Source organism: Rhincodon typus, chromosome 2, assembly GCF_021869965.1.
Source record: "Rhincodon typus isolate 14 chromosome 2, sRhiTyp1.1, whole genome shotgun sequence".
Lineage (NCBI taxonomy): Eukaryota > Metazoa > Chordata > Chondrichthyes > Orectolobiformes > Rhincodontidae > Rhincodon > Rhincodon typus.
In genome coordinates, this window is record NC_063333.1 from 121,314,553 (window position 1) to 121,329,800 (window position 15,248).

A 15,248-nucleotide genomic window follows, 5' to 3' on the forward strand; every position below is an offset into this window, starting at 1 on the left:
AAGTGTATGGTATATTTCTCACTAGGCAGTGGAAAGTTTCCAATTGACAGTGATTTTTGGTCATTAAATGCTTTGTTAATGGCCAACATGCTTCATTAATATTCATCCTCCCATCTTGCTAATCCCACCAAATGAGCTCCATGTCAGAAAGCTCGATAAGAAATCAGAGTAAGTACTTGACTGATTCAGCTTACCACCTGCTCAGAACAATCTTCATGTTGGAAACTGGACACTAACTTTTCAGGCATGCTCCATATGAACCAGCCACGTTTACCAACGTCCACATACTTTGGCATCCGGTACGTGCCACCCACTAAGAACTATCATGGCACATCTCCAATTCACTTACAGGAGGTTTCTGCAGTTTGGTGCTGCACCTCAGGCTGCACTTGCATCTATGACTGTAATGTTACAACAAGGATGCTGGGAATCAGGAACACACACCCAGCTCGTAGAGTGGAGCAGGGGTGGCCATCTCCAAGCTCTTCATTTGCTGTCATATTGCACTGTTACTCTGATGTTACTTGGGTGCTCACAGTATCTCTGCCTTGCATTGCTTTGCCTTTGCACTTTGCCCCTTCAGCTCACATTACTGCTGTTTTGCCTGGCAGTTCAACATAGACACAAAGCCTGGAAGCGTGTCATGGTTGTCAGTAGGCTTCAATCCAATCAAGGGGGATATCCTGAGCTTGGGGGTGTCTAGCACAAAAAGCCCAGGGCAGCCTCCCATACAAGGCTGCTTGCATGTCAAAACCAAAGTTGTCTCCTTATGAGGGGTGGGAGCTGAATATTGGGCAGCGCACTACCTATCCTGACTGTTCCCACCTGACTGTGGGCTGTTTCCTCCTGGAATAAGAGAGAGGCAGGACTTATGGGTGATGAAAGTGGGTGGAATAGCCATTACAGTTTAGTGCAGGTTGGAAGTGTCCTAGGCACTGTGGGTGCACAAAGGGTTAGTGGTATCAGGGGATGGGTTGGGTGACAGCGATTGAGCAAAGATGTTGCATGTGACAGTGAAAGTAGTGGAGAATGAACCTTGGTAGGAGGTGGGTAGCAGAAAGATCCATGTCCTTATGCTATTTTCCTACACAGAGTGACGAAAACACCAAAGGAATCCCTTTGTATCTGTGCGAGCTCCTCATAAGAAATAGGAACAGGACAAGGCCATTTGCCATCTGAGCCTACCACCATAGATGATTTGATGATAGGTAACAGTGAGGTTAGGTAACTGCACCTCCTCTACAATAACATTCAACACTGGAGCCCCCCCAAGGATGCGTCCTCAGCCCCCTACTGTACTCCCTGTACACCTATGATTGTGTTGCTAAATTCTGAACCAACGTCATCTACAAGTTCGCTGGCGACACCACTGTAGTGGGATGGATATCTAACAACAATGAGTCAAAATACAGAAGGGAGATAAGAGGGCTTGGTGATGTGGTACAATGAAAACAATCTGTCTGTCAACATCGGCAAAACGAAAGAACTGATCATCAACTTCAGAAAGAAAGGAGGAGAACACGCCCCTATCTACATCAATGGAACTGAGGTTGAGAGAGTGATGATGATAACTGACAACCTGTCCTGGACTTCCCATGTAAATGTGATAGTCAAGAAGGCACAACAATGCTTATTCTTCCTCAGGCGGCTCAGGAAATTTGGCATGCCCATACGGTCCCTCACCAACTTCTACAGATGCACCATAGAAATCATACTGTCTAGGTGCATAAGGCCTGGTATGGCAACTGCTCTGCCCAGGGCCGTAAGAAACTACAGAAGGTGGTGTGCACAGTCCACACCATCACGGAAGCCAACCTTCCATCCATGGATAACAAGGTGTAGAGCTGGATGAACACAACAGGCCAAGCAGCATCAGAGGCCTTCTCCTCTGATGCTGCTTGGCCTACTGTGTTCATCCAGCTCTACACCTTGTTATCTCAGATTCTCCAGCATCTGCAGTTCCTACTATCTCTTCCATCCATGCACTCCATTTATATGGCTCACTGCTATGGAAAGGCTGCCAATATCATCAAAGACCCATCGCACCCTGGTGATGACCTCCTACAACCTCTTTTGTCAGGGAGAAGATACAGAAGCCTGAACACCTGCACAAGCAGGTTCAGGAACAGCTTCTTTCCAGCCGTTGGCAGACTGTTGAATGGATTTTAACCTCAAATAATGTAATCTGCAATATAACCTGTATGCCTCTAAGTCTTTTTGATCTGTATGTCCTTTGCTTGCTGTGATCTACCTGTACCACTCAAACAAAGCTTTTCACTGTATTTCGGTACATGTGACAGTAAAATCAATCAATGTGGCCTGAATTCCACTTTCCTGCTTGTCGCCCATACCCTTGACTCTCTTATCCATCAAAAAATCTATCCTATTCAACCTTGAATAGAAACTGGTTGCACTTGCCAGCCTTTTCCTCTTTATCCTCTAATCTTTTCTATTCAAATAATTATAACCTTTTGAAAGTCATGACTGAATCTGCCTCCACTCTACTCTCAGATTCATTGCATACAGAAGTTTTTCCTCAAGTTGCCCTTGGGTCTTTTGCCATTCACCTTAAATTGGTGTTCTCTGTTTTCTCTCTATCTACTATATTCAGACTCATCATGATTTTGTATGTGCTCTCATAGGGATAGTACTAGGTACATTCTGCTATGGCACTCTGGTTGTTTGCATTTATGGAATGTACAATTTAACTGAAGAAAATTTTAACTTTTTGGCCGAGGCTTAGTTTTATTTTGGGGTTTTGCTGTAGGCCATCCTAGAATCTCACTGATTGGGATATGTCCTGAGTGAGGCTGTGCAATTGCCTACACTCAAGTGGTGTTCCCCAAGCTCAGTTGGACTGGCCAACGTGTCCACTTCTGTCAGAATCCCTTGCAACTCACATGCTCCACTTGCCACATTTTACAGCAAGAAAGCCTGTTGTATCACCTATTTGACATGCAGCTGAGCTTCAGCTAGCAGGCATTTTTGCGCAGTTACATCATTAATCCCACTAACCAGATAGTTGTCAAACATTTTGTTAATGGATGAACCAAATTAAGAGGCTACTGCCATCATCGTGACCTAGTCATAAACCCTAGTACGGATTGCCCTCATTCTTGAATTACTGAGTAAAAGTGATAATGTCTCAGAATTACAGGGGGCTTGAGGTTGTAATATTACTGAACTATGTCAGTCAATTCTTCAATTTAAATTTTAGTTTTAATATTTGGTGCCTCAGGGAAAGTTAGGCTCATAATGACAGAAAAAGCTGCAGCTCCACAGGCTGTCAGGAGAACTACCCTTGTTTCTTATCTGCCACAATGTCATTTGGGGCGGCACAGTGGCTCAGTGGTTGGCACAGCTGCCTCACAGCACCAGGGACGTGGGTTCAATTCCAGCCTCAGGCAACTGTCTGTGTGGAGTTTGCATATTCTCCCCATGTCTGCGTGGGTTTCCACTGGGTGCTCTTGTTTCCTCCCACAGTCCAAAGATGTGCAGGTTAGGTGGATTGGTCATGCTAAATTGCCCATAGTGTCCAGGGATATGTACATGAGGTGGTTTAACCATGGGAAATGCAGGGTTACAGGGTGGGGGGTGTGATTTGGTGTAGAATGTTTGGACCAAATGGCCTGTTTCCACACTGTATAGATTCTATAATGGATGGCCACAATAGGAGTTATGTATCATCTTTTAAAATACTAAACTTGTTCCAAAGTGCTTCACAGGAACATGATCAAACAGTTTAGATTGCGAAGTTAAAATTATTTATGTGAAGTACAAGTTCCAAATTTCTGGATGATGTCAAATTAGGAAAGAGGGTGGAAGAGAGAGAGGTACCCAATATCCAATACTCCGTCCTTTTGGAGGACTGCATGAAGTCATTGATGTGGTTTAGACTTTTAGGATCTATACCTTATTTAGGTACTTTGCAAACAATTTCAAAAGAAAACTTACTGCATGTTTCTGACTTTCTTAACTTAAAGAGAAGTGGTGTTAAGGACAAGTCAAAACTGCTGATAATATTGCTGTAGCAAAATCTTTCTATTTGTTTGCTCTTTCGTTTTGTGCACCTCATTAAAAGCTGGAATCTCTTTGTCAACAGGGTAAAACACTAGCTGGGCAGAATAAAGGCAACCATGTGACCTCTTCATAATTAGCTGCTTCAAGATAATTTTTGAGCATATACTCTTTTCTAATATTACTGGACAGTTTGTTAACTGCATAGGAGTATTTAGAAGGGCTTATTGACACACTGAATGTTAGCTGCGTAGAGCTCCTGGTTTACTTTTACAAGCAATTCGGGTGTCCATTGAATTACCTTAATTTAGGACTAACTACTTGAAATGTTAAGTACTAGGTAGACTACTTTGAAAATGCATTTATTAACTTTTTTAATCAGACTTGATACAAATGACAAACCATGAAGGAATAGACCAGCTCCTTTTCTGTCCTGTATCACTACCATTAGTAAATGATCACATCATGTTTTATGTGAACAAAAACATGCTGGGCTGGAGGAACACAGCAGGCCAAGCACCATCAGAGGAGCAGGAAAGTTGATGTTTTGGGTCGGGACCCTTCTTCAGAAATGGGGTGGGTGAAGGGAGCTCAGAAATAATACAAAGAGGATGGGTGGGGCTGGGGAAGGCAGGTGGGATGGTGATAGGTGAGTACAGGTAGGGAGTGGTGGGGATTGGTCAGTGGGATGGGTGGGTTGGATAGGTGGGAGAGAAGATGGACAGGTTGTGTCAGGTCAAGGAGGGAGTGTTGGACATGGGATGTGGCTGGGTGTGGGGAGATCTTAAAACTGGTGAATTCCATGTTTAGGGCATCGGGCTGTAGGCTCCCAGGGTGGAATAAGAGGTGTTGCTCCTCCAGTTTGCGTGTGGTGTCATTGTGACACTGGAGAAGGCCCAGGATGGAGATGTCACCCAAGGAGGTGGAGGGGGAGTTAAAATGGTTGGCGACTGGAAGGTGTTGTCATTTGTTGTGTACAGAGCGCAGATGGTCTATGAAACAGTCTCCAAGTCTATGCTTGGTCTCACCAATGTAGAGGTGGTCACATCAGGAGCAGTGGATACAGTAGACCAAGTTGACAGATGTATGGGTGAACCCCTGTCTGATATGAAAGGTTTGCTTTGGGCCTTGAATGGAGGTGAGCTGGGAGGTGTAGGGGCAGGTCTAGCACCTCCTGCAGTTGCAGGGAAAGTTGCCAGGGCTGGTGGGGTTAGTGGGGAGTGTGGAGTGGACAAGGGAGTTGCGGAGTAAATGGTCCCCACAAAAGGCTGATAGGGTTTGGGAGGGAAATATCTACGATATTTCCCAACTTGGTCAATTGTACCTGCTGCTCTCAATGTGGCCTCCTCTATATCGGTGAGACCAAGCGTAGACTTGTAGACCGCTTCGTAGAGCATCTGCGCTCTGTATGCGACAAACGACAACACCTTCTGGTCGCCAACCATTTTAACTCTCCCTCCCACTCCCTGGGTGACATGTCCATCCTGGGCCTCTTCCAGTGCCACAATGAAACTGGAGGAGCAACACCTTACATGCTGCCTTGAGACCCTACAGCCCGATGGCCTAAACATGAAATTCACCAGTTTTAAAGTTTCCTCAACCTCAACCTCATCCCAAGACCAACCCTCCCTCTCATTCCTGCCTCCTTGACCTGATACAACCTGTCCATCTTCTCTCCCACCTATCCACCCCACCTATCCCACTGATCAATCCCCACCACTCCCTACCTGCAGTCACCTATCACCATCCCACCTACCTTGCCCAGCCCAAACCCAACCCCCGACTATTTATTTCTGAGCTCCCTTCTCCTTCCCCATTTCTGAAGAAGGGTCCCAACCCGAAACGTCAACTTTCCTGCTCCTCTGATGCTGGCTGGCCTGCTGTGTTCCTCCAGCTCCACACTGTGTTGTCTCTGACTCCAGCATCTACAGTTCTTGTTATCTCCAAAAAAATTGTTGGGCTAATTTGCAACTTCAGAACATTTTTTGTAAACCCTTTTCAGTTTGCAAGTTCTAAAATATCCCATATACAAGCCAAGTCTTGGGCTAAAAGTTGGAATACTTACCAGATGTGCAGCCTAAATGGGCATGCTGGACTTCAGTCAGATTCTGTGTACTTCAAAGTTACTACCACAATCTTTTTGCGCTCTCAGTGTAGATGTTTTATGCCAAATTGTCTTTTTTTTTTGATGAAAGATGTTTAAACTGAAAAGAAAGAATCTATTCCTGAAATTTAATCTGCATATGAACATAATATATGTTTGTGTATTTTTTTCCTGTCTCAATTTTCTCTGTTTTAGCCAAGATATTGACTGCTGTTGAGAGCAACTGTTCTGTTCATAGAATCATATAATCATTACAGTGTGGAAGCAGGCCATTGGGCCCATCAAGTCCATATCGACTCTCTGAAGAGCATGCCACCCAGACTCTTTCTTTAATTCTTTAATTCATTTTGAGATACCTTGCTGGCATTTACTATCCATCCCTTCTTGCCCTGAACAAGTTATGATGGGCTTGCTTCTTCTATCACTGCTATGAAGCAACTAAACACCTGACAAAGTTACTTCAGAAGTCAGATGTGAGTCAACTATACTGGCTTGGGCCTGCAAACCCAGTGATCAGACCAGCTGTTCCTCCCGAACAAAGAACAGTGAATCCTTTGAATCATGTATGTATAATGTGAGCATCAGTGTTATCCTTGAGGTTATCCTGATCCAGTTATTACCTGGATTCTATACATAAGTACATTCATCATAGAATGTACAATAATTGCCATCAGGAGTGGGGATCTTGGCTAATATTTCTCCTCCTAACCCAAGGGAACTAAGAGCATTTGTGAAACTCAAACCAATGATGTGGCTGACCAGGAATTCGGCAAGGATCCAGATGTTGAATCTGGGATTTACTGAGGTCTATATCGTTCAACAGGATAAACTTTCTGAAGCATCAAAGGAGTTCTTTGGACTATTACATGCAATATACACAAATTGAGGGGACAGAAAAAGGATGGTGATAATGACTATTCAAACATTTAGAATAGTGGTCAAAATTGTCCTAGATTAGTAACTGCATGATTTTGTTAAAAGGAAGTAGAGTTAGATTCGTATATAAAGAGTCTGACAATCCCACACCTGGTGGCTTGATTTTGTTTCTTTAATGATGCATAGAAAGTGCCAAGTGGGATAGATTTACCACAGTTAGCACTGTATTATCTCAGTGCAATTGAAGATTAACTCTTTAAATAATTAAGAAAAACAAAACTTCAAAGAAAATGCAAATGTTAGTACGTCACCATAGCCTGAGTAGACCACAGGGCTGCTCCCTCATTAGAGAGGGACAACTGGTGGTGATTTAACCCGAGGCCACCATACCTCAGGTGAGGGGAGAGAGGTTGAGGAGAGTCCTTCATGGTAATCTCAGCCAGTGTGGGGTCTGAACTCACACTATTGGCATCACACTGTTATGCAAGCCACCTGTCCAGCACCAACTGAGCTAAACCAACTCTTGCAAATGGTAGTACATTAACCCCATTAGTATTCTGAATTTCTTGTTTTAGATCACGAGAATTACTTGCTGTGCACAATCACTGGGCTATAAACACAGATGTGAAATAACAATGAGCCTTATTTTCTTCTATCCTCTCCTTAAAACATTGGATTACAAATTAGTTCAAATAAGCACATAACCAACGGTGCACAGATCCTGACTAGAAGGCACAAATCTCACATGAAATTCATCCTCAGGCCTCATTTCAAAAACTGGTTGAGCTTTTGGTGTCTGTTGATATTTCAAGCCATCTCATGCTATTACCATAGATCAATTTTTGGCTGTGTTTTGCAAGCAGAAACCCACAGGTGAATGCAGGAAATATGAGGTGGGAGGGAATGGGGTGGAGGACATTAGGAGACCAGCAGCAGCAGCCCTGCTCTTTCTGACTCCATACCAAACCTGTGTAAAAACAAAATTTATGTTTTTGGTAGCAGCTGCTTGTTCTTCCAAGCTGGATCTGAGTAGAGCAAGTGCAGTGTCTGGTCTGTTCATAGCTGATCCAGAAGAATTCTAAAATGGGCTGTAGCCCCCTCAGTGCTCTGTGTAAAGGACTGATACCAATTTCAGGGATTTGTTCCCGTACACCCAAACAATAGCCGAACCAATGTCAGGACAAGTTTCTGGCAGTTCTGAAGAATGGTCACTGGACCCGAAATGTTAACTCTGCTTTGTCTCCACAGATGCTGCCAGACCTGCTGTGTTTTTCTGGCAATTTCAGCTTTTGTTTCTGGCACTCATGTTTCAGGATTATTGACTCCCGAACTGATCCTTGTTGCACTGTTTTTAAAACTGTAAAATGGGTCACAGGTCCAATTTCTACCAAAGTACAAATGTCTTTTTCTGGCCCATTTACATGCGCATCAGTTGTCTGCTCCATCATAATGGAAATAGTCATTATTCATGTTTGTGCAGGCTACACAAGTACCAGGGCATTGCAGTCATGTCTGGAATTCTATGATTCCATTCTCTGATTCTGTGACTTGCTCTAGGCTAACATGCACCCATCCAGCACAAGTTATGGATAGCGATCAAGAAAATGAACAAAAACACTGCCTTATCATTCCCTCTTTCTAGCTTGGGGGTGAAAATTTTAAGTTTTATTGGATGGCTCAGTCACTTGCTGAAAGGCTGGCACGTCACCCAAGGTGACTCTTGAAAACAAGGCTTGGCATATCTTCCTCCAAATAATTCCCTGGAGGTGGGGGACCGAATGTTCTGATCAGAAAATGTGGCCGGCTGATAAGAGACTCAGCTGTCACATTCATAAATGCATTTGAGAAGACTACGGAAGGCAGACAACCAACATTAAATGACCACTATGTCAGCTAACTGCTTTTTTAGGATGGGATGGTTTTCTGAGGTTGGGGGTCAGCGGAGCTGGAAGCAAGGACTGGAAGTTGTCTCTCAGTAGCCATCCTCTGCCCTAAATTTAGTGCCTCAATTGTGCACAAATCAGTGCGTTTTGAAGGACCTCGCTACTCAATCGATACCCTCCCTGCACTGATTTACCACTCAGATGGGTAGACTTTTCTTTTGACACACCTCTGGATGAAATAATTACAACACAGGTGGAAATAGATTAAGTGGTCCTTATATAGTCATTAATTGACTACATGGAGGCCTCAGGTGATAATGGAGCAGTTATTTTGAGCTTGGATTTTCCCGCACAGAACTTAATTTAGGTGGACGGTGGTAGATAGGTGTTGTCTGGGATACCACCGCACTGCCTACACTACCTTCCAGTCTTCAGGCTTGCCGCCCCTTGGGCTGGAAGATTCCATCAAGGTTGCCGATTGCGCCACTTGACCTGCCTGCAAACCCAGCTTTGATCAGATGGTTCAGTGCAGACTTGTGCATGAATCCTCGGGCCTTTTGTACTGTCAATATGCCTCTATCTGTTTTGACTTTAAATTTAATGAGTCATCAGGATTGCTTTAAAAGTGCAAATTTGACTTGAAGAGATTTTCTTAAGGAGATTGTGTGATTAAATGTTGACTTAAAGCATCTTACTTATTGACCCTGAAGATTTTCTATTATGGTTTGAAGTTATCATCTGTTCCCGTATGGTTTTAAAATGAGTCTGAGCTTTCTGTTTGCTGCAGGTAATCTGGTGTAATCTGAGCTCCCTTCTTAAATTGTCAGAGGTCACACGTAATATGCTGGTCGATGGCAATTAAGCAATAAAACTGATGAAGTTGCAGTTTTACCCCCTTTTCTTAAGGCTTTTACAGCATTCAAGCTGTGAAGCTTCAAAAAAAACAGTTTAGGGACTTGAAAACTTCATGTCACCTCTTGTCAGTTGGAATTAAAAAGTTAAGTCTCCAGGTGTCATCCAGTGACGGTTCAAAACAAAATCCAGTCACACACGGGAGAATCTCAACTGTGTAAGTAACGTTGTAACATATTTCCAGCATGATTCATTCACACAGTTTTGAGATTCCTAGTGGCCGATTCTCCTTGCAACTATTTGCTGCTGCAAAATGGGATGTACAGTGTGGTGGAAGTGATGATAGCAAGATACAATTTCTGGGCCATACACACAAACTGGAAAAAGAGCAACAAGAGCTTGCATTTACATAGCACCTTTAACATATTAAACTGTCTGCTGTATTGGTGTGAGTATCAAGCAAAATTTGACACTAAGCCACATGAGGAAATATAAGGACAGATAAGTGAAAGCTTAGTCAAATAGTTTTTAAGGAGCATTTTAAATGAGGAGAGAGTGGCAGAAAGGTTTAGAGAGGGAAGTCCAGAGCTAGGAGCATAGGAAGTGCAAGGCATAGCAGCCAATGGTGGATTGATTTAAAAAGAAAGAGGATGAATAAGAGACACAAATTGGTGGAATATGGAATGCTTGAAGTGTTGCCCTGCTGGAGGAGGTTACCAAGTTATGGAAGGATTTATAAACAATTATTGAGGTATTTAATTTGTAGTCACTTCCTGCGGTGATTTCCTTAATGCTAGGACCTTTTTGAACCATCCTCAGTGGCAATCTGGAAAGAGAAAATGGTAAGTCAGTTTGTGTCATACTTATAACTTGATGTTCATTTTTATACTGTGAAATGAATGACTATCATGATGAGCTGAAAATCAAATTTTAGCTTGCCTGGTGTAATCAAAGACCAACATTACTTACCCGCAGGGAAAAACAGGTGAAATTGCATTTGCATAGCACCTTTCGTATCTTAAAGGCATTTTATAACCAGTTAATATTAAATTCTAGTCACTTATGTATTAAATGCATAGACACAGCATGACCCCACAAAAAAGGTGACAGATTATTTGTTTTTATTTTACTGATTTTGGTTGCAGTATAAATGTTAGAGAAAATTCTATACCTCTTCTTTCTGTAGTGCTAATTCATCTAAATGACAGCACCTCCCACAATGCGCTAGAATATCGGGTTAGCCAAACATTATTCTGCTGTGGCCCTATTTCAAGTCCTGAAAATTGTTGTGACCTCCTCAGTTAGTGAGAACTGAAAGCAGTGGGGATGGCAGGATCTGTGAGAGTGAGAACCCATTAAAGCAACAGTATGGCTCTTCCAGCTCAGCTTGAGATCCATGCCTGCCCTCAGAGCTCTTGATCCCAAGATTTTAGTTGGAATTATGCCCCATTTGGAAAGCCCTGTCCTAGACTTTGGGTTCAAGTGCTTTCAGTGGGACATCAGCCTAGAACCTTGAAAATGAGCGTGTTACCACTGAACTGTTTGTTTATCCTATATTGAACCCTCATATACTATTTACATACACCTCTGGCTCTAAAATAACCAAACTGTACTGATAGACAAAGATCAGTGATTGGTTAGTGGATTATAACTGTATGGGCATTTAAACTGATATCGCTAGATAGATGGGTGAAAATTGATACTGTACTGTAACTTGTTTTACCCTCACATCATTCATAGAGAAGCACTGCAATTATTTGGGAGCCCCGCTAGTAGAATTTACATGACAACATGGAATGAAATTACAAAATAGCAAGGAGGAAAACCTGAACAATATTTAAATTCCAGCCTTGACAAAGTTCTTAGCAGGGAAAAAGAGAATTCTGCAAGTAATCCTTTAATGGATTAGATTACCATACTCCCACCATCTGTTGGTCTCACATTTTGGTCATTCGCCAGCCACACGCTTTCAAGCTGTCTCTCTTGGTACACAACTCCCCTCCAGGTATTTTGTGAAAAGCCACAACAGAAATATTCTGCATTGTCCCCTTTCTAATAAGAGTGTCTTTGAGCTCAGTGCTGGGCTTGACAGATATACAAGGTAATCAGGTGTAATTATGAAGCAAAAGAAAGTTTTTTTTAATATACCTTAGGGAAAATGATGTTAGACTGATAAGCTGAAGGAGCCAAGAAATGTAAATTACCACATCAATTCCCAGTTGCAGCATTTTGCTGTGATGGCCCTGTTTGAACTTGCCTGCAACAAAGTTGATGAACTAAAGAACAAAGTTGAAAGAAAGGCTTTCTACTAATTCAATAGGAATAGATTAGTACAATCCTCTCATAACAGGCTGCTGTCAGGTAATGTGCAAGAGTAATTAGCTCCCTTTTAACAAAACGGTATGGTGGATCAGTGGTTAGCACTGTTGCCTTGCAGCGCCAGGGACCTGGGTTTGATTCTGCCCCTGCCTGCTGTCTGTGTGGAGTTTGCATATTCTTCCTGTGTCTGCATGGGTTTCCTCCCATAGTCCAAAGATGTGCAGGTTAGGTGGATTAGCTACAGGGATTGCAGAGTTACAGGAACAGGATAGAGGGTGTGTTTGAGTGGGATGTTCTTTGGAGGGTTAGTGTGGATTTGATGGGGCTGAATGGCCTACTTCCCTACTGTAGGCGTTGTATGAAAAACATAGCAATGGATTCCTTAACAACTTCTGGAAAATATAAAATCTTGCTTGGCAATGTATTTCCAGTGTAAGTTCGGCCAGTCACATTTATTCTATAAGGACATTTGCAGCACCAGAAACTGATATTCTTTCAGCAGAACTGGATGGATGGGGAGAGTTTGAACATGGATACTTTGTGATCAATCCCTTGTGGCAATCAACTATAACCCCATCTTAATTAGAAGAAAGATCGGTTGAGGTGAATTTATATTAAACTACTGCAGATGCTGTTTATGTGAAATAAAGACAGAAAAACGGAAATATTCAAAATTAACTAATTTGTTCCAAACTGCCTGCCCACTGATATGGAAGTAGTAACTTTAGTTATGACCTATGATAGGTTTTCAGCAGCAGCATGTATCTCTGTCTTGGTTTATTACTTATAGTATATAACTTACATTATTTTTATCTATGGCATGTTCATGAACCTGTTATTTCCCTTTCCTGATATTACCAGTTCTAATTTCGATATGATTCCATAGACAGTCTCTTAATGCAATTTCCAAGTAGCAATTCTTTATTTGTTAGATGAAATGTTAAATTGAGTCAGTCTTTTTTTAATCATTCATGGCATTTGGGCATTGTTATCCAGGCTAGCATTTACTGCCCATTCCTAACTGCCCTTGAGAATGTGGTCGTAGACTGCCTTCTTGAATGGCTGTAGTCCACATGGTGTAAGTACACCCACAGTTCTGTTAGTGAGTTCCAGGACTTTTCCTGGCAACAGTGAAGGAATAATGACATAGTTCCAAGTCAGGATGGTGTGAGGTTTGGAGACAAACCTGCATGTTGAGGTGCTCCAGTGCATCTGCTGTACTTATCCTAGATAGGTTGCAGGGTTGGAAGGCGCAGTCAAATGGCCTTCGTGAGTTGGTGCAGTACCATCTCTTAGATGCCATTAAAATTGGTGGTTGAAGCAAATGTTGAAAGTGGAGGCAATCATGTGTGCCTTTTTGTACCAAATGCTGTCAATTTTCTTGAATGCTTGGAGTTGCACTCAAATGGAGAACAGTCCATCACACTGCTGACTTGATATTTTTCTCAGGAAGAGAACTACCGATAGGTTGGATCATGTCCCCATACAGCATCTACAATTGGAATTTTCTGACCAGAATGAAACATGTAATTACTTTATTATACCCTGTAGCCCAAAAATATTGAGGCTAATTGTCGCCATCCATGTACTATGCTGAGTGAGATTGTCTAACAGCACAGGAAGAAAACCTAGCATCTGTGATTACGTCTGCTTTAGAAGTACTGATATCTTTATTGATCAGACCATTATGGGAAGCCACAACACACACTGTTGATGAAGTTATACATGGTACAGTTTATTTAGGGGTAATATCGAGCATACATGATTTTCTGGCTGGCAAATCACTAGTATGAGAATTCACTGTTTCTTTTGGGGTGAGACGTTTGAGTTCGAGTTGGGTTCAAATGAAGAAAAGATCCTAGTCTGGACTGCTTAGTCCCTTTGGTTATGTCCTCTTGACTTAATTTAAAGAAGATGGCATTCTAGGAGCCTCTGTGTCTTACTGCTTGTGCTTATATGAATTTTAATGATGGTGTCATATCCCAAAGTTGGCATTAAGCCAAGAATTAATGACATACTGTTTCAGCCTCAGTGCATTTCATAAGGACTGGATCATTGCCACGGTGCCTTAAATCACATTTGTTGGGTTAGTTGGTGGAGGGAAGTGGAATTGAAAGTCTGCCTTCTACGATGAAGGCCATACACATGGATTTCAGTGCCAAAAAATGTACCAATTGTTTGTTCTGTTAGAATTTTTCATCAAGCTGATGAGAAGCCAAGGAATCATCATGCTTAGTGGTGATTTGGGCAATTTCAGTCATTCCCGTGAATGCACTTTGCTAGCAAGAGTGAATGGTTGGTTATGTGTGTAGAAGGCATTTTACTTTTTCACAGTCTTGCTGGATTTTTCTGAGGACCTAAGAGCTCTGTTTGTGCAAATGGGTGGGACTGCAGCATATTGTGAAATCCTCTTCCAGTTTTTGCCAATTCAAGTTCATGGGCATTTGTCATTAGACAGAATTCTTTCAATCTTTCTTTGTCATGCTACTTGTGAATCAGTAGGATATTTTTTCATAATCTATGAATAAGGACAGAAAATCCTGTTCCATTGTGAACAGTTTGGCAGCTTTGTCAAATTGTTGTATTAGGATAATGGAGCTAATAATGACAAGTTGTAAAAAACTTTTCATGCTATTATTGTGCAATAATTTAAAGACCTCCAAGGGTTAATAGAAAGAAATTTGTGTTGTGCTATACCGTCAAGGATACCAAGGAATATGAATATGACAATGGACATCTCTTTAGGTTTAAGATGGTCTAGCATAAAGGATTCATCCAGATTGAAAGTGAAAGCATGTGAGTTATACATAGCACAGATGTCTGACAAGACAATATTAGCAACTTTCAGAGCATAACTTGCCCCTTGAGAATATTCTCTTACCTTGGATTGCTTGGAGTGGTGCTTCATGATAACTTACTTTCAATTAGCTGTTAAATTTCAGTGTTCACATAACCAAACTATACAAATTAGAAAGTTCCAAATGTAATTCTTGTCGATGCTGAGTTAGCTGATTTCAACCAAGGAAACAGTTTCATTCATGTTTGAGATCCTTTGTTATCTGCTGGAAAGTTTGCATGTGTTTAAGTTTGCCAAGAACAACATTGGATTCTTCTTGAAGTGCCCAGTGTGGCATAGTCACAACACCTGTGGGACTGCATCTTAGTCCCATAAACAAAGCAGAAGAAAACTGAGACAA